Here is a 23,151-nt window from a genome sequence, read left to right on the forward strand (position 1 = left end):
AGGCTTCTGGTTAGTGAGGAAATCCTGTAACCTTTCTGCCTGGAATTGCTCTTTAAACAGGGATACTAATCTTTATGGACCCTGATGGTTGTGCCGTCTGCCGATTTGCTAGTTAATATTTTCAAAGCACTTTGAAGATGAAAAATGCTGAGTATTATTGGCCTTTTATCTAAAAAAGACATTTTAAAACATGGAGCTAGGGAAAGATCTGCATAAATTAACACGTGTTGATTATGCTCTATCTTTCCTTTTCATCTGAATGTATTAAGTAGCAAGAGAACTGTGAGGATTTGTATCTTTCCTTTTATCTGAATTTATTAAACAGTAAAAGGACTCTGTGAATTAGTAATCTAATTTGAACATCAAACCAAAAGCAAAATTCTTCCTAATCCATCTTTCAGATCTCTCACCAGCAGTAGAGTTTTTTTCCATATCTCAGGTTTAGAATGAAGTTTCAGGCTCAGGTCTTGATACTTTCTGGATTGACAAGACTGCAATACAGAATGATTTTTCCAGTTCAGCCTGGAGGGTCAGTAACAATTCCACTTTGCAGTGAAAAAAATGACGAGCATCAGTCAAACCCAAGTTGCTCACCGAAATCAGTAATGTTGAACCAGGCAGTTTTCACGGATTTTGGGAGGGAGCTCTGCTTTAGAAACTCCTGTGATTTTCTTGCCATTTAACAGGGTAACATTAGTTCAGTCATTTGAATGTTTTTCTTCAGTAAATGTACACCATAATGATAACTTCTTGTACTCTGTAATATTTTATTCACTCTGGCAAGATCTTTTCAATTGTGAAGTGCGAGATAGTATTACATTGTAATCTGTTAATTTTTTTGCTTTCAAAATCAGATATTGCTGATTTTACTAGAGGGTATATAGCACAAGAGCAAGTGAAGGACTGTGACTTGGCTTCATAATTTAAGACAAGCTGTAGCTGAAAACTCTTTTTTCCTTCTCCAATTTCCAGTCCCAGGGTGAAGGGAGTTACAGATATTTGGTGAAAATCTTTGAGGAATTTTAAACCTTCTCAGTGATGGACTACAGCAAGATGTGGGGAAAGGAGACAGGCTCCTGATGAGCTGGAGAGGAAAGGCAAAATCCCAGCTATTTAGGGAGAAGTTCCAGAAGTCAGGATCTCTCCAGCTTGATGTTGATTTCAATTGCAGATAGACATTTCATTTTATGCAGCCACCAAATGAAATGAGAAAAAATCAAAGTGTTGTAGTTTGCTGCTTTTGTTTTGAAGTGTTGCAGATCTTAAAAAAAAAAAAAAAAAAGGAAAAACTCAACCCACCAAGACAAAGACCCACCACAAAACAAGAATTTAACCTTTGAAATCACAGAACCTTCATTTACCAATAGTCTTTTACCCAGACACAGGGCCAGGCACAGGGACTGCAGACATGGTCCCCGTGATGATCCCCTAGGATGAGTGGCTGAAACAAGCGGCCAGAACACTATTCCAGAGTCCTCACCCTCAGTTTCCTGCACTTGGGACCTTGAGGTGGCAACAGAGCCCCTAATCTCCTGTTAGCAATGAGATATTTCTCTGGCAGTGGCACTCAGAAGGGGTGTACGTGTATATGTGTACATTTGCTGTGCTGTGAGGTTCTTTAAGGGTTTTTTTAAGTTTTTAAATAATTTCCTCTTTGTGCTGTGGTGAATTGTTCTGGGCGGAGGTACCTCAGTACTGTGGAATAAAAATTAAGCCGCATCTTTTTAACAGAAATGAAAGTCCTTGGTAGTCACTGGAGTAGCTCTGAAGCTCATCTGCCAGTCAGCTTGGTGTTGAAGTAATTAAAGAGGTCAGGCACAGAAATATCGTGTACCTGGAGCTTTGCCAGCCTCTTTCTCCCATCTCTTATCATGCCCTTCCATTTGGGATTCTTCCACAAGCTTTCTTATATTCATCGTGTAGATTAGTGGTCTGCAACTATTAACAACAAACTTTGATGCTACAGAGTGGGAATTGCTTGAATAAACAATTTCACAAGTAAATGGAGTCACAGCTCTGAACCAAGAGAGCTCCAAACTTGTTTTAATTTACAGAGGTCAAAAAGTAAATGGGATTGTTGCTTGGGGAGGTAACTTGAGGAGAACATGCAGTGTTCCCTCACAACAAAGGGATGAAGGGCAAAAAATTTGATTGACTTCTGGAGTTTGGTTTTAATTGGCTTTATTCCTACCATCGCCAGCACAGCAAGCAACCTGTGAGAGCAGAGGGATGCTGGTTGGTAAAGGTGCATTTTTTTGCATTATTTTATATTTTCAGAGCAATTCAAATTCTCCACAAGGGATAAGCAAGAAAGTTTGCTGCAGAAAGCAGGAAAAAAGGAGGCAGTGGGGCAGGAATTGCCAAAGGAGCAAGTCTGGGTCACTGCTTTCTGCTTGGGTTTCCTGAACATCTTTTTTCCAGATGCCTCACAGCTGCGTCTGAGAAAGCAATTTTATTTTGTTTATTTGCTGGTAGTCTGGATTATTTGTGCAGAGGAGTGGAGCGCCATTTCCAAGCATTTTTTAATTGCAGAAGATTGTAACTTCCAGTAGGGTTTACTGAGCATTTCCTGAGAGATTTAGCAGGATATTGGGAGATCAGTTAAGTGTCTGTAAAACATCTGACTGCTCACTCTGGATTTACCCACAGCCATCCTTGGCTGCCAGCGGTGACTGCCAGGGTATTTCTGCCTGTCTCCAGTCCCTTCCCTCCTGCCCCAGCTGCCCCTGGGTGGTGGGATGGGGTGGGCAGACACTGCTGCTCCTCTGCCAGCCCGTGTCAGAGTGGACACGAGGACAGGACTGGGCAATAATGTGGAGAAGGCCCAGTTCAATGGGAGTGTCACAGAGCAGTTGGGATGGCTGGAGAGGCACAGGGAGCACAGACCGAGGTTCCTTAGAGCTCCGCTGCTGGTGGAATCATTTAATCCCAGGATTATTTTTGCTCAGAGCTGTTGGGAATGATGGGGAAGTCAATCACTGACTTTCCACCTTGCCCAGCCAGCTTCCCACCAATTCATCCAACCCAAACACGAGTCAGCGATCAGAAAATTTTCTCCAGTAGAATTCCCGACAGTATTGCAGAAAACTGCTCCTCCTCCATGCTTTGTGGTCACTGGTAAAGAGAGTTTGGCTCTGCCTCCTGATCTGTGTCCTCCCCTCTTTACATCTGCCATTTACTTGTGAAATTGTTTATTCATAGCTCTGCCTTCAGCAGCTGAGCAGGAGCCACCAGCTGACCCACCCAGGGTGTCAGTGAGTGTCTTCCTCAGCAGCGGGTGTTATAAACAACTCAAAACCCGGGCAGGAATGAGTAAATGAAATTTCATTTGAACCTATTAAAAACTACAAAGCAAAGGAGGAACAGCGCTGAGAGCTTGACAGGTCTCCTCCTGCCCACCAGAGGCTGGGCTCACAAAATGGTGTCTCCACCCTTTACACCCTGAGAGTGCATCAGCCTCACTAATATTCATAAGGAATCCTTATCTGTCCTTCTGGCCCTGCCCACGGTCCATAATTTTGCCCATATTTGGATACTTGGCTCCTCCCAAGGGCGGTCAGTCAGTCCTGCTGTGCCTTTCACTGGTGGAGCACTTCTTGTACCCTAATTGGTGGTGCCATGTTACCCTGCCAGGCCTCCCAGCAGCAAGTGTCCCCAATCCCTGCCACCTCTTATAAGGGACAACTGTCCTCCCTGCCCCACATGTCTGTACAGCCCTGTCAGCCAGAGCTGCCAGGCAGTGACCACAAAAGGGGAGGGCAGCACTGAAGGGAGAACAGAAAAGGGTCCAAAACCATACTGAGACAACAAAAGTACACGTCAAAGAGCTGCAAACCCCAACAAAACTCATCCCCACCATACTCAACAACTCTTCCTCGTTTGCATGAGCCAGTCACCACCCTTTACTCATGACACTGGGGCAGCTGCAGATGTCAGGCAGGGAGCCCAAGGAGAGGCTGTGCCTGTCCCCGCCGTGCAGCCTGTCCCCTCCTGCTCTGCTTCCTGGGGACCAACGTGGCCTTGACCCCGGGCAGGGGACAATCTCCCCTGGTGACACGTGCCCTGCCCTGGTGGCATCTCTGACTCCGGAGCGAGCTGTGGAATATCCATGTGTGCCCTTCCCATGGATAATTAATGGTGGCGCAGATGGCGCCTGAGATGTTTCCCGTAAGTCACAGCACGGAACACAAATCCAAGTGATAGTTTTAGGTGGTGGCACATGTAGCTTCAGGTGTTTGTTTAATATTCAGCGTCCGTGCTCAGTGAGAGCTGGGATGTGAGCTTTCAAATGTTGCTCCATGGCTGTGCATCGCTGCACGTTTTTTTTTCTTGTTTGGTTTTTTTTTCCTTTTCAGGGCCTGACAGATGGTGATGCTCAGATTAAAAGTAATTTCTTTATTAAACCAACACCCATGTTGTCAGTGATTTTTAACAGGAGCTGCATTTGTTGAAACAAGACTGTTGTGCAGCTAAAGTGTCTGAAAAGGATGGAGGGATTTAGAAAAGACACCTAAGAGAAATTCAGTGTCAGAAGAGCAGTAGTCACACCTGGGGCTGGCAGATCCAGATTTTGTATCTTTGGTGTTGTGAGTGAGACCTCAAGGGCACCACGAAGCTTCCCTTCCAAAGCACTCTGATTTTTGCATTCCTAAATGCGGAAAATGATCCTGAAATTAGCAATGGGAATTCTGGACAGACTGAAAACGGGCTGTTTTTCCTTTTCCAGTCAGGTGTTCCCCTGTATTGACCATGGATGCATTGTATGAGATAGGTGCTAGAGGCAAGGAGGAAAGAAAGGCCAGACCACTCAAGTATCCAGCTTGCATCTAGGAGTTGGACCAGCTTCTGATATGTGGGCCTCCTGAGGAGGGATTTTACCTTAAATCATGTCCCTCAGCAGACAGGGGTTCCTGGTGGGGTGGTGGTGGGCAGGAGGTGGAGAATCAGAGACAGGAATGGAGATTTGCTGTCAGAGAGAACGCAATCCAAAGCCTGAAGTAAGAGCCGTGGATATGGTCCTGGGGGTCACTTCTTCCAGTGTTTGGTTCCCTGGATTCCCATGCTCATATCTAATAGTTCTCAGGTAGTTTTTGGAGGAAATGAAAATTGCCTGCAGGTCCTCTGGGCAGCGGCCAGTGTGGTTCCCATGTCACAGGCTGCTCTGGTGGCACAGGCTGTGGCTCAGGGCTGCCGTTGGGCTTCTGTAGAATGGAGATGGGTACTGGGACCATTTGTAACATCAGGCCCATTTTATGGGCTAAAAACACAGTAACTAGTTAGTTAGCTTGAAGTTTTCCACTCAGCACTGTGCTGTAATGTGGTCTTCTTGGGAATGAAAATGTCAGTCAAAGAAAACCAGATTTTAATTCTGCCATTGAAAGCCTTTTCTTTTTTTTTTCTTTTTCTTCTAAGTTCCTATGGGAAGGTAGATAAACCTTCAAAAAATGAAAATGCACTCTCACTAAAATTATTCTGCTTTTGGGGTCACATTTTAATCAAAACCATACCTGCCTTCAGGAAAAAAAAAAAAAAAGTAAAACTGATTGAATTTAATAACTAAAGGAACATAAACTGTCTGCTTTGAAATGTATAATCTCACATGACATTTATTTCATAATGTGATCAAATCATATATGTTGTTATGGGGACAGTCTTTATTAAAAATGCCATTTATTTTAACAAGTGCAATAAAAAGAAACCCATATTTTTTATTGTGGTAGAGGAGAAAATTGCTATTAGTCTGCTTTCAGCTAAATGAAAACATCTTTCAAGATTTGTTCAAAAATATTTAAATAAAGTGCCACGGAATTTATTCATTTGCTGCCTTCCAGCATGAATTAAATTATCTTAAATACAATAAATGATATAGAAGAATTTGTTTTGGTTAGGGATATCCTTTGCTGATGAAGAATGAGATCATTTAAACATAACGTTTTAATATAGGGCTGTAATTATGTCATTGAAAGCCCAGTTTGATCTTAGTGAAGCACAGAGTGAGCTCTGCAGCTGCAGCCAGTTTCTGAAAGGCACCAGGGGGGAGCTGCTGGGACGTGTCCCTGGTAAAAGGGGGGGACTGCGAGACCAGGAGCACATCTGCTCCCAGTGGGGTCAAATCCATGGGCTGCCCCGTGCAGGGACTCAGGGCAGGGATGGGTTCCTTGCCCTGAGGGATGTGGTGAGGAGGAGGATGAGCACAGCTCTTCAGAGGAGTTCGTGGAGCAGGTGCCTCGCTGCCAGGAGCCTGTTGGGCTGTGACAGCCAGATGTGTCCAGAGCATGAGGATGCTGCTTTGCTTGTGCTTCCTCCCCTTTCCTGGAGCAGAGCGTTTCCACCGTGGCTCCACCGCGGTGGCTCAGTGCCACGGGCTCCCGCAGCCTGAACCCCTGATCTCCCAGTCCTTGGGCCAAAGGCCACTCCACAGCGTCTGGAACATCTGACCTGGAAGGTGAGGAAGGATGGGGCTGGGGGAGCTCCTGGGAGCACCAGGGTGGGATGTCTCCCTCTGGTCCTCTGCAGCTGGCAGCCCTCGGTCTCTGCCCTGCAGACTGGCTCTTCTCTCCTCTCGCCCCAGCCTGAAGAGCACCAGAGCCAAGGAAAATTTAGTCTTGCTTTGTTACAGCTGGGAGATTTGCAGATAAAAGTTAGGTGAAGGTGGACTTCCATTAATTAAAATTCCAGAAGCCAGACTAAAAGGTTAATAAATATAACTTGGTTCACTTTGGGAACAATGCTCACCTGAAAACTTTGAAGGTACTCCTGTTCCCAGCCTTGCTGGACTTTATTAGGAAGCAGGGCAGGACCATAATGGAGTTAGACTTCATTCACCACCTCACAAGTAGGACTTGGGCCCTAATGAGTCGATAATTAGCCTAATGCCACGAGAAGCACCGAGAGGCCAAAATGCTGTGGCAATTTAATGGGAGGAAGGGCCTTTGTTACCAGCTGGACAATGCGGTCTAATGGTTCCTTCTGCTTTTCAAATCCTGTGGGGGAAAAAAAAAGCCCGCCTCTGTTAGTCATTACTTCTGCGGCTTTTTTGTGCTTTTCCCTTAAGAAACCATGGCAAGACCTGGAAAAAGACAGTCAGTTTAGTTTCAAACAAAATTCCATTTATGGCATATGGAAAGTGGGAGATAATCTGTGGCTGTGTTTTATCTGTGATGTTTTCTTGCAGAAATATTTGAAGTTTCTAGCCATGGAACTTGTAGCCATATAGCTGTTAAAGAAAGGAACTCTACCCTTCCTGCTGATCCCTTCTAGGTCCCATTAGTTGACCATTATTAGCCTAAAGCACCCACAATAGCAAGTTGTTTCTCTCCCCCCTGAGGTGTCCCTGGAAGTGTATGTTCATATTTTGTTTGCTTGTGTGTGTGTGTGTTTTGTTTTGTTTTGTTTTTTTTTCCTTGCTTGTTTTTTTTTTGTTCTGTTTTGGGGTTGTTTTTAGTTGCTTTGTGGCTGCTTTATCCAGTGTGGTGTTTATGCTGTCCCAAAAGCAATAGAGCTCAGCTTGGCTTTCCACTGACTTCCTGGGATTTCTCTAGCAGGATCCTGTGAGGTTTGCTCTGACAGTCCCTGCAGACTCCTGGAGCACAGAGGGACATGGACTGACTTGATTCTTGGCATAGAAATTAATTGTGGATGGCATTAGAGACTCCAGGATGAAATGCTACAACCTTCTTTCTGAAGTACCTAAGCAAATGCTGAACTGTTGTTTGGGTCTGAAAGTCAATGAATACTTAATGCAGTTCCATGGTAGCAAGTGATGTTTAGGTCAACACTGTTGAACCAAACAAAAATGTGATTCTGTCATCTGAAAATCCAGAGGCTTTAGGATCAGTCTTAACTAAGTATAGCTCCCAGTGTTGTTTACTCCATACCTAACTAGCATAGATCTGTCATAAGTGGAGAACTAGGTCTAGATATGATAAACAAACCGGTGGTTACATCCATCCCAGAGCTTTTCTTGTTTCCCACAAGGAAATAAGATTATTAATCATCAAAGGTGCTGCATTTGCCCTATATTTTTTCTATACAAGTCTGTTTCAAGAAACAAAAAGCATGGTAGAAATACTCTTTGAAAGTATAAAAGTAGCAGCGACGCAGAGGGATGCCCTGCAGTGGAAGTGTTTTAAAGTGAATCATGGCTGTGGAACTGGTTTTACCTAAACTCATTTGAAATCAGCAGAGTGACAGGCCCAGCACATTAAGTGATGAAGGATTGCTCCGTGACGCCGTTCGAGGCACCGGGTTGGACTCTGTGCAATCATTTCCTTCTAAATTGCTTGTAGTCCCCTTTCAAATTGTCAGAGTAGTTTTCTTCTGCTTCGTTGCACTTGAGAAGCAGGTGTACAGCAAGCTGCTGGGGCTGGTTTGATCCACACGCTGCTGTTCAATGGAGGGAGCAAATCAGGCTGGAAGGGATTTCTGGTGTGGCTGTTCCGTGGCTGCATTAACACCGGGGAGCTGCTGCAACCCGGGCAGGAGGACATCTCCAATTCTGTCTTTCCTAGGGCATATTAAAGAAGACAGTGATAAATTTAGCTCCTCTTAGTGCCAAGAATGGCAAGTGTCAGTGTGACACTTGAATGCAAAATGTATGAAGTCAGCCGTCCCTGTATGAAACATCGATTTATTGGTTATGGAGCACAGAGCGGTCTAGTTCTTGAAGTACAGGAGATTTCATTTGATCTAGCTCCAAAATCACTTTGGGAATTTCCACAGGCCTTCTTTCCCATCAGCCATCCCTCAGGTTCCCCCATGTGAGAGAGGGTGGGGGCAAGAACAACTTGGACAAAGCTGTGTTGTGACACAATGCACAGAAATCTGCAAAATATTTTTGATTTCTTGCACACGGAATGAGGGGCAAGCATCACTTTTGTCAAGGTGTTCCTGTGCTCCCTTGCTGCACTGGGCAGTAACACAAAAGGTGCCAATGTGCCCTCTGTGTTTGTTTCCTACAGAGGTTCCTTTGCAAGGATGAGCTCTGGCTTATTTGAAAATTCACCTGAGGTTTAGGCCATAGGTTGTGAAACAAAATGAGAAAGGAACGAGAACATTTCTTGTCAAATGGATTTGTGTTCTCTCATAATGAGAAAATCAGCATCCTACAAAATGAATTTGCAGAGAAATTCCTTGGAGCTGTTCCCTGCCTCGATCCTAGTGAAAGCTCAGCCTGATTTAAGGAAAGGGCACCCAGGCAGTAATTTGAATAGCACCTCTGCAAAGCTTCTTCCATCACTGAATCTAACAGGGCTCCTCACAGTTATGACACGAGCTGTACAAAGCATCCAGGTGCATCCAGTGTGGTCACACAGGGTGAGTGGGGATATCTTTGAGGCTGTTCACTTGTCTCAGTGACAGCCTCGGTGGAGAGTAAACTCCCCCTGCCTTTGGAGGAACCTTACAGAAGGCTCCACGGCTCCTGATGCAGCCAGATTCCAGAAGAGATGTGCACGTCAGTGATGGACCTCTTTATCTCCTCTTCCTGTGCAGCAACTTGGCTCAAAATGTTCCTTGAGCATCTCTGTCCTTCATGAAAGCAGCAGACTGGCTTAACTTAAATGCATGTACATAATATTTGGATTTTTTTTTTTTTTTGTAAACTGCATGGCAGTGCCAGGTTAGGAAGCCTTCCACTTCTCTGCAGCACCAGGATTTTCTCCTGCTGTTTCCTGCTAGTGGCCTTCCCCGGTGAGGCTTCTTTTCTCTCACATTTTATACAAATATAAAATGTGGGAAAGAAACAAAATGACACGTAATTCTTGACACAGAATAATATAGGGCTGGATTTTCCTTTAAAATCCCTCTACCCACAGATCCTGTGAATTGCAATGGCACGAAATTGTTAAATTGCTTTACATTTGGGAAAACTCAGTTCATAAAAAATTGCTAACAATTTATTTTTGTACTACATGGTTGACATCCTTCTCTCTCTCTCTCTCTCTCTCTCTCTCTCTTTCTCTTTCTCTCTTTTTTCTCTTCTTCTCTCACTCTCTGCTGATAATATGCTGGGGTTTTTTCTCTGCATGTCTGCTGAGATTCCAAGAAAAACCCAAGTGTGTCATACAACATTGCTTTCTGATTTGCAAGTTAAATAGTTTACACAGGCAAAATGTGGAGCAATTGGAATATTCCCTACCCAAACACTTAGGGACTCAAACTGCACATTTTAGCCTGGCAGGCCTCCACTGATATTTTTAGCTAGAAAAAAACGAAACCCAATATTCTGAAGTAGCAAGGAAAGACAGATCAGATCTAGGAAAAAAAAAAGTTAAAGCACTATAGGACATGTTTTGTGAATGTTGCAGTTTTGGTGTTAGTTTACATCTTGCTCGGTGTGTTCAGGAGTGCAGCACATGTAGTCTCTGAAAGTTGAGGCCCTTCTGAAATGACTGTTCCCAAGATGGGGTTAGCCTTCTTGCTGATTGATTTAGTCTTTTGGAAACAGGCAAACCATCAGGAGCTTTCTGCTCAGAGAGATTAGCATTCATAGCCTGCTGTTTTTTAATTAAAAAAGCCATTTAAATACAAGGGTTGGGGTTTCTGCCAGCAACCATTAAAAATACTTGTTTTGTAATTATCCCCCAACCCCTTTTTCTATTTAATTCTTTCCTTTTTTTTTTTTTTTTCTTTTTCTTTTTTTGTTTCTCTGAAGTCTTGACAGATTCTCCCTGTTCCATCCACCTGCTCTTGTGGCACTGCACCTCCCACCAAGGTTAGCAGCTGGCTGTAAATCCCCTGCCAGCCCCTGCTGCAAGCAGCTGGCAGGAGGTGTGGGAAGGGATGTGTTCAACATCCCTTTTCCAGTGGCTGAGTTCATCCTCTGCCTCCTGCTTGGAGGATCAGGGACACAAGCCCAGCTCTGTCACCACTGCAGGACCCTGGGGATTCCCCAAGTGCAGACAGGGCTCTGTCTGCACACACAGGAAGGGGGTGAGACAGGCCCTTAAATAGTTCTGAGCTGGTTTGCCAGGAGGTGAGCGTGGTGTAGCTGTGCTGTGTGTCCCTCTGCTTGTCCCTTGTGCGGGGATTGGCACGTGGGAGTTGTCCAGACAACCCTACTGTTGGGGAGGATGAATCAGGGAAACCTTATCAATATGATTGCTTAGCAAAAGATTCTGAAAATATGAAACCTATAATGGAAATAGAAATGAAAGCTGACTTTGAGTTGTAGGATACTAAGTTTTAGTTACTATATAACCTGGAAACAATAGTCTAGCTGGCTGAAGGAGAATCCCTTCTGATTCAACAGAACCCTTTCTGCTGGCTGAGGGATCCAAAGGTCAATGTAGCAAAACAGAAGTTTAAAAAGTAGAGTTTAAAATATAACACAGTATGGTAATGTAGTAGTTCTTATAGGCCGTATGTAGATTCTATAGGATTTTGTGTCTTGTCTTGGTTGGTCACTGAAAATTAGAATATTCATCACAAAAGGAGATATAATGGATTGTAACAAGGACCTCGCTCTCTTAACTCTCACCTCTTCCCTCTTCCTCCTCTCCTTCCCGCTGCTCTTAGCTCGCTCTCCCCCTTCCTCTTCCCCCTGCTCTCGCTCTCTCCTGCTCTCTTCCCCTGCCCTTTTCTCTCTCTCTCCCTTCTCTCTCAGCTCTCCCCCTGCTGTTCTCTCTCCCTCTCTCTTTGGGACTCCCCTCCAGCCCAGGCTGGTGGCTGAAGGCAAGGCCCTTTTACCCACGACCCTTGCAATAAAGCCACATATTCTAGAAAATACAGGTTGGCAGAATTCCTTGTCCCAGCCGTCTGCGGGCTCACCTACACCCTACCAAGGTGGTCTCTTCATGGTTTTCAGTCAAAGGTTGAAGTTGATGATCCTGAAGGTCTTTTCCAAATTTAATATTTCTCTGTAGGGCTTGGCTGAATGTTCTGTGTCACCCTGGGCTCTGCATCTTCCCTGGGTTCCTCCAGGTATTCTGCATCTGCCAGGTTTTTAGCTGTAGATATGTAAGATGTGTATTCAGGCACATGTATGCTCACCGAAAATGTGGTGACCAACCTGAGTCGTGCCTGCCTTTTTATTGCTTCTGAGGAGTTTACATATAATGATTTTTGAATTCTTAAGTCTTCTTGGACTATGGCCTTGAGCTAGTGCAGAAACCCTGACCCACAATATGAGCGTTGTAATTCAGCAGCATTGTTTGCACACAACACCTCTGGTATCTTTACTGCTCTGGAGCACTGTGTGGGGCCATATAATTCCATGGGGGGAAGAGACAATTGCTGTTTTGGCATCTGACAGGTGACTGTCGAGTTTTCAGTTCATTTTCATTTAACCTAAGAGTCTCACTTGTGAAGTTCCAGTCTGTCCTGGTCCTGTTTTTTCCCTTCTGCTCCCTCAGCCTGTTGCCATCTTCAGCTCCATCTCCTCCCCCTGAATCTGCCACCTCCTTGGAGGGTGTTTCATTGCTGGTACCCCCCTGCACATCCTTCACACTGCTGAAACCACTGTGTGTGCTTGCCTTGGTGCTGCAAAGTGGGGAGGGAAGGTTCAGGTTTGGTCACTCCTGATATAAACGAAAGGTTTATAACCCCTCTTGGCTGCTGCCTTGGTCTCCTGGCTGGTGCAAGTTCTCTTTTCTTTCTGGTTTTTTTGCTGCCTTTTCACTGCCTTTCCCTTCTCCCCAGCTGCAGTCCTCTGGTTTAGTGTTACTGGTTTGGAAATTGCATGTGATGATAGTGCTTTTGACAAAATATTCTGCAGTCAGGAAGAATTCCTTGGGGCTGCCTGCTGGTATTAGGTTGAAGGCCTAACCTCCTCCAGCAAATATTTAACACCAGAATGATCTCGATTTCATCTGGCTGAAAACATCCCACTGTGGTCCTCGAATCACAAGAAATTTCTCCCCCAACAATTTCAGACAGCTGTATTCTACACAAATTGATAGCCAAATAAAGCACCAGCCCCTCACCTGCTTCTAAATGCATACTTCTAGATTTTCCCTTAATTTCTGATGGCAATTTTCAGTTGTATTCTCCAGATAAAAATGATCCACGTGCTATTTTACAAATATGCAAATACCACTCTCATCTGACTTACAGACTGCACAAGAGCTTAGTAAAAAGTGTTGGAGAAATATTAAGGCTCATAAATGTCTCTATTCAAATCAGTGCTTAAAATTACCTTCAATTTGTGGTGGAAATGCAATAGGACTAGGTCAGAATACTTTTGAAATCCCACTTGAGGTGATTATGTGAGTTATGAGATATCCAGTGTAAAGCCCATGGAGATGTTTTCATTTCAGGGGAGCTTTTTTTGAACCAGCATTTCCCCTGCCCTGGTAGGCCAGTGATAACAAACACCACCTTGCACTTGCAGCATAAATGTCAGTAAAATAACTTGTTAAAAAAAAAAAAAAACCAACCAAGCATTGATTTTCTTGTTTGCATTTTCATTTTCGTTGACAGACACTAAGTGAATGAGTGCAGAGGCTTAGCCTGAGGGCTCCAGAGGCATTAGGGCAGTGGTGGGGGGGACCAAGCCACTGAGGTGGCATTTTCTTGGTCCCTGTGTGGTGCCAGGCTGGCAGGGAGCACTGTGAGCACCCAGCTCTGCCTCCAGCGAGTTCTTGCAGTGGTCATAGGACAAGCTGCAGAGCAGGGGAAGGGATTCACCTCAGCCTCACACCAAAAGTGGTCCTAGAAATGTTTCCATCACTGAGGCTAGGAGTGCACCACACAGAGCCAGCAGAGCTGCCTGTCCTCAGTAATTTGGGACCCTCTAGGTCCTGTGAAGGTTTCCTCCAAAGAGGTTTTCCCACAGCATTCTCCAGCTCTCTCTGCAAAGCCAAGGACACCAACAAACTCCTTCCTCTCCCCGTTTCCTTCTGCCTCCATGCAGACCCCCAGAGAGAGCAGCTGGCCCACGGCCCCACGTCAGCCTGTGCCTGCCCACCCAGCCCACAAGTGACAGTCTGGGCTTGGCTGGTGGCATCCAAACCACCAAACTGGGACACACTGGGGGACTCCAGAGGTGTCCTGAGCTCTGCTCCATCCACAGAGTGGCCATTCCCACACTGACCCAAAAGGCCACGTGCTGGTTGTGGACGTGCAAATACAACATAAACATGAGCAGCACTTGCTTCTTCCACACCCAGCAAGGAGATCTTCACTCCCTGTGCCAGGCCGAGCTTTCTTATGCCAAAGAGACAGAGAGCAAAAGTTTACTTCTGTCCTAGCAGAGGTTATTTCTGCTCTTGGTGTCATTGCAACAAGGAATAAGATCTGCATTTGGACAACAAAGGCCAGGAGTAACCAGACTGTGAAGTGGAGATTTTGACTCACGATCCAGAGTTTACAGAAGTAGCTGTGCCTGCCAGATCACACCTGTTTAAAGCAGCTGGAATGGGTCTTAAGGTTCTTTATTCTTAGTACTATTTTGCTGTCAGGAAACAGCCATGAAAGCCAATAGCAAAGCATGTGTCTGATCTCATCTCCTTTCAGAGCTGATTCTCAGATAGGATGAAGGCTTTTTGCTGCTTTTGGTTACTAGATAAGCTCACATGCTGAGAGCTCTAGGTGGATCTGAAGGATCAAACCCTGTTTATAATTCATCTGTGCTCAAGGTGAGGCTATGTGATAGAATTTCCATTTTTATAAGTTTGCTTTCTTTAAAAAAAAAGAAAAAAAAAGAAAAAAAAGAAAAAAAAAGAAATAAGAAATGGAAATACACCAAAGAGATTTGTTCAAAGAGCCCCCACCTTAGGAAATGGCAGAATGAAGTTGGTTTTGGTCTCTTTTCTGAACTCTGGCAGGATGGTGTTAATAACCTTCTTTTAATGTAGATTTTGAGCGTGCAATACATGCAGAGAGGGGACTGTACTGTGTTTAACATGTCTGTAAATGCCAGATCTTACAAAGCACAAAAGTGAGACTTATGTGGGCTGACAGTGGCTAAAATCCTCCTCTTTCCTTGTGTCAGTTATATTTTGAGTTCAAGGGGGTTGTACAGAATTTCAGATGTTGGTTGAAGATGCTCATTGCAGGGGGCTGGACCAGATGACCTTTAAAGGTCCCTTCCAACCCAAACTAGTCTAGGATCCCACAATTCCATGTTTACAGAAGTGCTTTATTAATTTTGTCATGCAAAAGGCAAAGTTGATCATTAGATGAAAAGTGCCATTTGAAGGGGGCCTCTGGCTGGATCAAGGAGCAATTTGAGAGGAGCAATCAGACCCAAAAACATTGTGGGATTTCCATTTAGGCCTGGAGAAGTGCCCCATGGCCTATAAAGGAGTGAGAGGTGGTGCAGCTTCATGTTTCACTGTGAAGAAGGGAAGATGCTCATGAAAAACAATGCACTGGTGCCAGACCTTAGCACCTTGTGGAAGATCCTGTCACCACCCAAGTGATTTTTCCTGTACAACAAAAATCTGGGGAAAGTTGCCAGCTCCTGTTATATCGAGCAATGTAACATGAGCACTTTTTTTCTTCCTCACTGCAAACATTTTTGTGTAATTTGAGATGCCGATCTGTCTGAAAGCTGCTGATGGGTTCTGTGCCGTCTCATGGGAAGAGTGAAGCAGTATTTTAAGTGATACAGTCATATAATATCTTTGTTTAAAAACATAAAAATCTGACTGCCTTAACACTCCGCCGCATAATTCCGCAGGACATGTGAAACACGGCGCGCTGCAGCACTTAGTCTGTGAAGGATTCCCTTGTCACTGTCAAAATTGTTTTAGAAGTCTAAATTAATGCATAGCACTGCATTTATTAAAACGTGAAATAATCATAAATTTTTCATTCTTTGTACACTTAAGCTAATTTTCACATAAATGAAGCACTTGGCAGTTGAAATTCCACATATGGCTGACAGTGATGTTTGATGTCAGAACAATGCCCTGAGCTCCATGCAAATTAAACATATTTTAATTATTCGGGATATCCATTCTTCTTTTACAGTGTGTCTAAGCAGAATATTAAAAGGAATTTTAAGTGTAATGTATTGTCAGCAGCTGACTCCATCAGCCAGGGTGAATCCTCTTGCCTCTTCTGCTGCTGAAAGGGAAGCGACCCAAAGTGAAAATCAGAAAGAGCACAAGAGAAAATAAAACTTTTCTTCAGACGCTTCAAAACCAAGCTTCAGACGCTGTCTGGCTTAAGGGGAAGAGACGAGAGTCCCTGTCCAGCAGTGACCTTTGTGGCCACAGAGGAGAGGAGGCTCTCCAGGGCAGGGATCCAAGCCAGAGGCACATGTTGCTTTTGGAATGGGAACTCTGGAATGAGAACTCTGGAATGAGAGCTCTGGAATGGCAACTCGAGCTCTCACTGTTGCATCCCAAGCACCAGGTTTCAGTTGCCTGTGACAAAACCTCTGGGTTTCCATGACAGTGATGATGTCATTGCTTGGGCAGTTCCATGCTTGGCAGTAATTGCAATCCCAACCGTGCTCTTTGCACGCTGGGGAAGGGGCTGGGGGGATCTGGGGCTGTGCGCTTTTCTCACTGTTTTACAAAGAAATGTAAGAGATAAAAATCTGGGGGCATCCCCGAGTTCCAGTTTCTCCTTTAGCACTGTCTTCTTGTGTGATCAGGGTCTTTATGTCGAATGTTTTTACATATCTAAAGGCAGATATCTGGACCCCAGATTTCATGGGTGTGTTTAGATATCTTTAGTTTCCCTCAAGAAAATGAAATAAATTCAATCATCTTAAAAATGCCTCTTTCCCTGTCAGTTTAAAAATGTTTAAACATTAACTGGAAAAATAAAGACGAATTCAGCCTGGTATTTCTAGGGCATGTTTTGAAGGGGATGTTTTGAAGGGCACCCCAGCCCTTCTCTCCCCCTGAAACAGAGGGGTGTTAGCCTGAGCTCCCAGGTAAATATCAGGTTTAGAGGCACTTTAAGCAGACAAAAATAAACAAAGCCGACTGGGCTCCAGTTTAGGCAAATGAAGAGTTTTTTTCTTAACTTTGGCTAAGTGCTGCCACACAGCCTGGAGTGGAGAGACTTTCTGAAAAGTGGGATCATGAGTACCCCTGGCTTTGTGCAGATGAGGGTGAACTCTCTGTAGTGATCTGAAGTCCTAAGACAGTACAAGCAATAATTAATTCTTTATCACATCTCTTGTCGTGGGATTGCTTATAAACGTTGACTATTGTTCAGGAGCATTGCTTTGCTAGGCTGCTGAGAATTTATTTGCACTTTTAGTTGCACTTGTGAATATTTTTAGATATAAGTACATTGGTCTTAAGAAGCTGAAAGCAAATAAACATGTAGTAAGTGAGGAATGTTGGTCTTTGATTATCAATTCTTAAATAAAAAAAAAAAAGAAAAAAAAATTTAGTTTGAAAGAGAAAATACTCCCAATGGAAATTAAAAGGGATGTTCCAAAATGCGAAGGATGTTTTGCTGAATTTCAGCAGAAGCCATTGATTCTGCCCTGTATTTATTTCATAAAGTGGATGACTTGAAAAATTAATCAGGCTTCTACTTTCCTTGGGATTACTTTCACTTTTGGATAAAAGGAAGACCCTTTTGCTACCTGTAACCTGTGTAAAACTTTGCCATGGTGTTCAGATGTTTTGTTTTTCTGAAGGTGGGAGGATCCCGTGATCACAATCATTTGACGTTTGACTCAGTTCTTGTTCCTGAAACAAGGACAAAGCCTTGAATCTCACTTCTTGTTTCTGGGTGGTTGTTTGGGTTTTTTTAAATCATCTGTCCTCTGGGTAAATTTAAACCTCTGACCCCCTCTAGCTGCTGTATAAAAGAGCTCCTTGACTCCTTGCCTTCCTCCCCTCTGCTACAGAGATGAAGGGTGAAGTTCTGAGAAGGTTGGGGCAGGAAAACTAAGGAAGATTTTTGGCCCAGAGGAAGAGGATAAGAGAGTGAAGGCATGGAGCCAGTAAACCTTAATGGCTCAAAAGTCAAAAAGTAGCTAATAAGCTTCTAGATTAGATGAGGGAGTCACTTCATGCAGTTTTTCAATCATCCTATTTTCTGTGGAAGGGCTTTGGGTTTCAAAATGTGGATGTAAGCACTCCACTAAGTTCTGGCTCCCTAAACTTTGCTCCTGAGGGTTTCATGTGGAGGACTAGCTATTAAAAATGTACTGAGGCACTGTTAAAGATGAGAAGTAAAAAAATCTGACACTTGAAAAGTTTTTTGGTTTTTTTTTTTTTTTTCTCCTCTTAACTTTTCCTGTTTCAGCTTCAGGAGTGAAAGCTTCAGTGCACTTATTAGCTTCCCAGTTAATGAGATCTTGAAGCAGGGGTGTTTTGCTTTGCTTTCCCCTGGCTCATCACACCGCCTTCTCTTTGGAGAGTGGCCACAGAGTGAAGACAAGGAAAGAAGAGTGCAAGACTCATTATGTGCTTGTTAGTTGTTGTGAGCAGATAGACACTGAACTGGCTTTTTTTCAGCTCGGTCCTTCCCCTGTGTGCTTTCCAAGATTTGCTTTTTTTGGCACCTTCAGACGTGGTGGGTAGTGTGCTGTTCACAGGCAAACTGTGCTTGCAAACTTTTGTCAGGCACCTCAAAATGCAGATATAAAACTCTCAGAGATTGTCTCCTTTCTTATTTTAGGAACCTCTTCTACCTTCCCTATTCACGTTCCTACAAAAAGGCAGAGCTGGGAAATAATGTGGACCATTAGATCAGGTTCCAGCACCAAGTTTGCAGTTAAATAATGTTGGCAAGTTCCATCTGTAGGACACAAAAACTACAGCTAAAGGACAATCCTTATTTCTTGTTCCTCCCTGTGGGGTGTGCAATAGGTGATGAGACTGGGATAGAAGGCATGGGAAAAACAAGCCTGTTTTGGGAGGAAGGTGAGAGTTAAAGGCATTCAGACAGATAATCTGGTCTTGCTTAAACTATATAGGTAGAAAAGATAGAAATAGTTTAGAATACCTGAGCATTCCACAAAGCTGCAGAAATACTGAATAACCCTCTCTTCTCAGTAGGGTGTTTCATACATTCTCATTTATAGAGTGAACCATTCCTCAAGTAGCCAGCAGCTCCTTAGAATTAGGTGTGGATTAGGTTGGGGTGTGTGTGCACGTGTATTCTTCTTTTCCCAGCTGCTGAGCATGAATCTGGTTTCAGAGACAAGTTGGTCCAAGGTAGCATGGGAAAACAGGGACAGATTTGTAAAAGAGGTGGCAGAAAGACAACCAAAGAATTGTGAGTTTGTCAAAGTTTTAGGAGAAGTTTAAGGCATGGGCTGAGTTTGGCTACAGTGTTAACCCTGAGTGCACACAAATGCAGAACTCTGAAGGAGAGGGAGGTGAGTTGGATAATTTTTAGATAAAAGAGCAAAGTGAAGCCAAACAGAACATCTGCACAGAGCAGCAGGACCCGTGGAAATAGAACTCCTCCACATGTCCTCTCTGAAAAAAGCCCAGCTAAACCTGGCACTTGCTCTGTCATGAGACAGAGCCCCTTGGGATGTTGTCACAGGTGGATGGACCTGTGCCCTGCCAGAGCAGGGTCCATCCATCCTGGGACAGGCCAGGCCAGCACCTCTGAGAGATGTCCCTCCCTTTTCCACACGCTGCCACCACACTCCTTATGGCTTCCATCCAAAGCAGATGTTTCAGCAAATAAAACCCCCTTTTGCTCTGCCTAAAGGTTAATAAGGTTAGGGCTGGGAAACAATGAGACCTGAGCAAATTGGTTCTGCACTGACTTGTTAGGGTTTAACAAGCTGCTCACTGGAGGCAGCAGGGATGGGCTGGGGCTGTTACTGAAGAGATTGCACCAGCCTAATGAATTGGTGCTCACAGCAGATATTGTTGGGGATGTGGCATCTGAAGATGGATGGGATTGCATCCCTAGGCTTTCCTGGCTTGAGCTGTGTTCCTCCTCTTGCTGCTGCACATCACAAATCATTCCATTAAAGTTCAAGAGCAGTGTCCTGAAATTAAAGAAAGGCCCATAAATGTGGCAGGATAACTCATAGTCCCCCTTAGCTCCTCACTTACAATAAGAACTACTCAAGTGATTTGGAGAAGGCTGGGGGATAGATTTCAAGTGTTGAGGGAGGAATTCCTCTTTTTCTGTTGCTTTTCTTACATCTAAGAGAGATGAGAAGGAATAACGGGGAGGTCAGCATATGTCGGAATACCAAAGGCAAGTTTTCATAGCATATTCTCATCAGCTGAAATGTGACCTCCTGTACTGACTGGTTGAAAAGATGCATAAAAAAGAACATTTAACTGTTCCCTCATGAACATTTGCACAGGAAAGAAGGGATTTGTTCTTACCTAGGAGAAAAAAAAAAAAAAAAAAAAAAAAGAAAAAAGAATAGAAAAAGAAAAAAAAAAGCACCAGGAGCCAAAAGGACCATTTATCACCTGTAAAAATATATTTTCATTTTTTACACAAAACTTAGCAAAGCGCTTTTGTTGCCTTAATAGGAAAACAAGCAAGGATCCTGGATGTTGCATTCTTGGGAGTAAGCAGTGGCAGGGACAGGGACTGCTGCAGTGACAGTTGCCCTTCAAAAACAAGCAAAAAGCCTTCAAAAAAGGCAAAAGGCATGTCTTTTGGTTTTGTCACACCCATCACTGTTTGGCCATTTTGCTAAAATGAATGGAATTCCTCCCTTGGTGGGCTTCTGACTGCTGCTCAATAGGATTAAATTAGAACTGGGATTCTTCTAAGAAAAGGCCTGGAATCAATTGCAGTATTGACACTATTCCAGAAAAGAGACAGAGCCAGCATGAACTCAATAAGCTTCAAATAATGCCCAGTGCCTTTCACTGCTAAATAGTTTCTGGGGAAAAAAAAAAAAAGGAGTTTTTTTCCTTGTCTAGGTCTTTAATTAATCTTTCTTCTCGCAGTCTTCTGTCATCTCCGGAACAGTTAAATGTAATGCATGACTGACTCATCCTGTCCTGTGTATCTGGATTAAGAGTTTGGCACATGCAGACAGTGTTTGCAAATATGGGGGCTGGAGGACTGAGCCAGGTAAAGCAATTCAACTGTCTAAAACTGCTTGTGGGTGCTTTGTCAAACTTTCAAAGGCTCTAACATGGCCGGGTTAATCAGTAGGAATTAGACCACTTGAAAAATCTCCCTTGGTCCCTTGTCTGTATCCTGAGGTCTGTGAGAAGTAATAAATGTTTCAGGATCTGGACCAAAAGGTCTGTGGAAGTCTAAAGAAAATATCCATTGACTTCCGTGTCTTGGACCAGACTTGGGTAACTGGAGGAGGAGCTGGGAAGGACATGTGTGTTGAAAAGGTTGTGCTGTAGGCAGGCCCTGTACATCCATCATCTGGGTGAATGAACATTGAACCAGAATACAGGTCAAAACCAGAACTTGAATGCAGCATCTGGAAGGGAAAACTTTAATGTTAGGTTAGGATGAGTTGGCTGAGAGAGGGGATTAAATGGGCTGAGAGCATTCCAAGACCTGGTTGTTTCCCCATTAATACTGAAATTCCTTGCACCACTCCGGTTTTCTTACCATCACTAATGTTGATGCAGGACAATTTACGGTGCCTTTCAGGATGGCAATTAAAGAAGCCAACAACCACGCAGTCAATTAGTGGGGAAACAACAATCAATAGAACATACAATGAGCCCTAACTAGCAGGAAGACAATTAAGACACCTGAGATAAAACAGTGACCAGTGATAAGTGCTAAATCTCTTGCCAGGCGTGTAGGTGAGAGGAATAAACTTGGTCCCTAGGCATTGCTAGGTTCTTCCCTCAGCCTTGCTACTGACACACCCCATGGCCTTTGCCATATCTGCTAAGTCCTAAATTATTCATGCCATTGTGTAAGTCTTCAGATCCTTCAGGAACCGAAGTAGCAATGGGAATTTGAGCCTTCTCCTTTCTGTGAGCTCTGTTTTGATGTTACAGGTGCTGCCTGGTCAGCCACAGCCTCCTGGAGCCAGTGGTTGTTCTCACCTGCCCCCAGGGCCATTCAAAACCGTGGAGATGAACTTCAAAAACCACAGAGCTGATTTTTTCAGGGTGTGAAGCTTTTTGAACTCTTTGCTTTGGCCCAGTTTATCAGGATCAGTTTACTGTGAGTTGTATTGTGGGACTTTTAAGGAAGGCCATTGCTCCAAATTCCATTTGGTTTGCAAAGAGCAAGAGAGATGCCCTTGGGCTGGCACTGGGCCTCCACGGCCATGCAGAGAGGTGCTGCCTGTTGGGTCTGACAATGCCCATAAGTGTGTGCTGAATCAGGAATCATACACCAAATTGTGCAAGTATTGCCAAGACGAAAAGATTCAATGCGCTGCGCGTCTGCCAAAGGCATCCCAGACCCAGCGGGGTAGTGATGCTCTGAGGGCTGATCCTTTAACAGCAGTATCCATGTCTGCTTGACTGATCTGCTGTGGTCTTGAAGAGCAATAGATAGGTTTAATGTGCAACAGCAGCAGAACTCTGTTTCCTTTCTCTTTGGTGCATTAGTGGTGTCATTCATAAGTGTTCCTGAGTTGCCCTGCCATACTGTACGAGTGAAAAGTGCAGAAGTTCATGAATAAGTTATAACCTGAACCCTATTAATAGTCCCACTGATGATATGTTATGGCAATCCTCTGGCTTCTCCCCCATCCTCCAGCTTAACTCTTCCTCTGCCTGCCAGGGGCTGGGCTGTGAAAAGCCTTCTCAACAGTGCTGGGAGAGCTGATTGCCCTTCTGTGTGTGTTGGTGGGTTGCAGACCATGCACAGGAGACTGCTGTGTTCTTCTTCAAAGGAAAATATTCCTAGATGTTATCAGAGCCACTGGGCTGTGTTCAGAGTCAGTGAAGATGGGATTTTCCAGGGCAGGAGCTCCATGTTTAATTCCTGTTACTGCTGAAAGACCCCTGGTGCCGAGTTTGCTTCCTCGCAGCCAGGGTGGCAGTGGTGTTTGCTAAGGTTAGTGTTTAAGGCCATTAGGATAAATGGGAGGTGTCAGGGGATGTTGGCAGAGCATGACTGAGACTTCATCCAAGAGACAGCAGAATATGTCACTTCCACAAAACCATTCATCTTCTGGCTTCAAAATGTTTGTTATTAAGGACAAGATAGGTTGGAAAAATGCTACCTGGGCTTATAGAAGTGCTTTCCTTGAGATTACAGGGGGGCTCTCATTCCATGATACCAGTGACATGTACAAGATATTCTTTGCTGCTGACTTGAGCTGCTGAGCTGAGCAGGTCCCTATCCTTCCCCAGACCATAACAA

This window comes from Sylvia atricapilla, chromosome 9, assembly GCF_009819655.1.
Source record: "Sylvia atricapilla isolate bSylAtr1 chromosome 9, bSylAtr1.pri, whole genome shotgun sequence".
NCBI classification, from domain to species: domain Eukaryota; kingdom Metazoa; phylum Chordata; class Aves; order Passeriformes; family Sylviidae; genus Sylvia; species Sylvia atricapilla.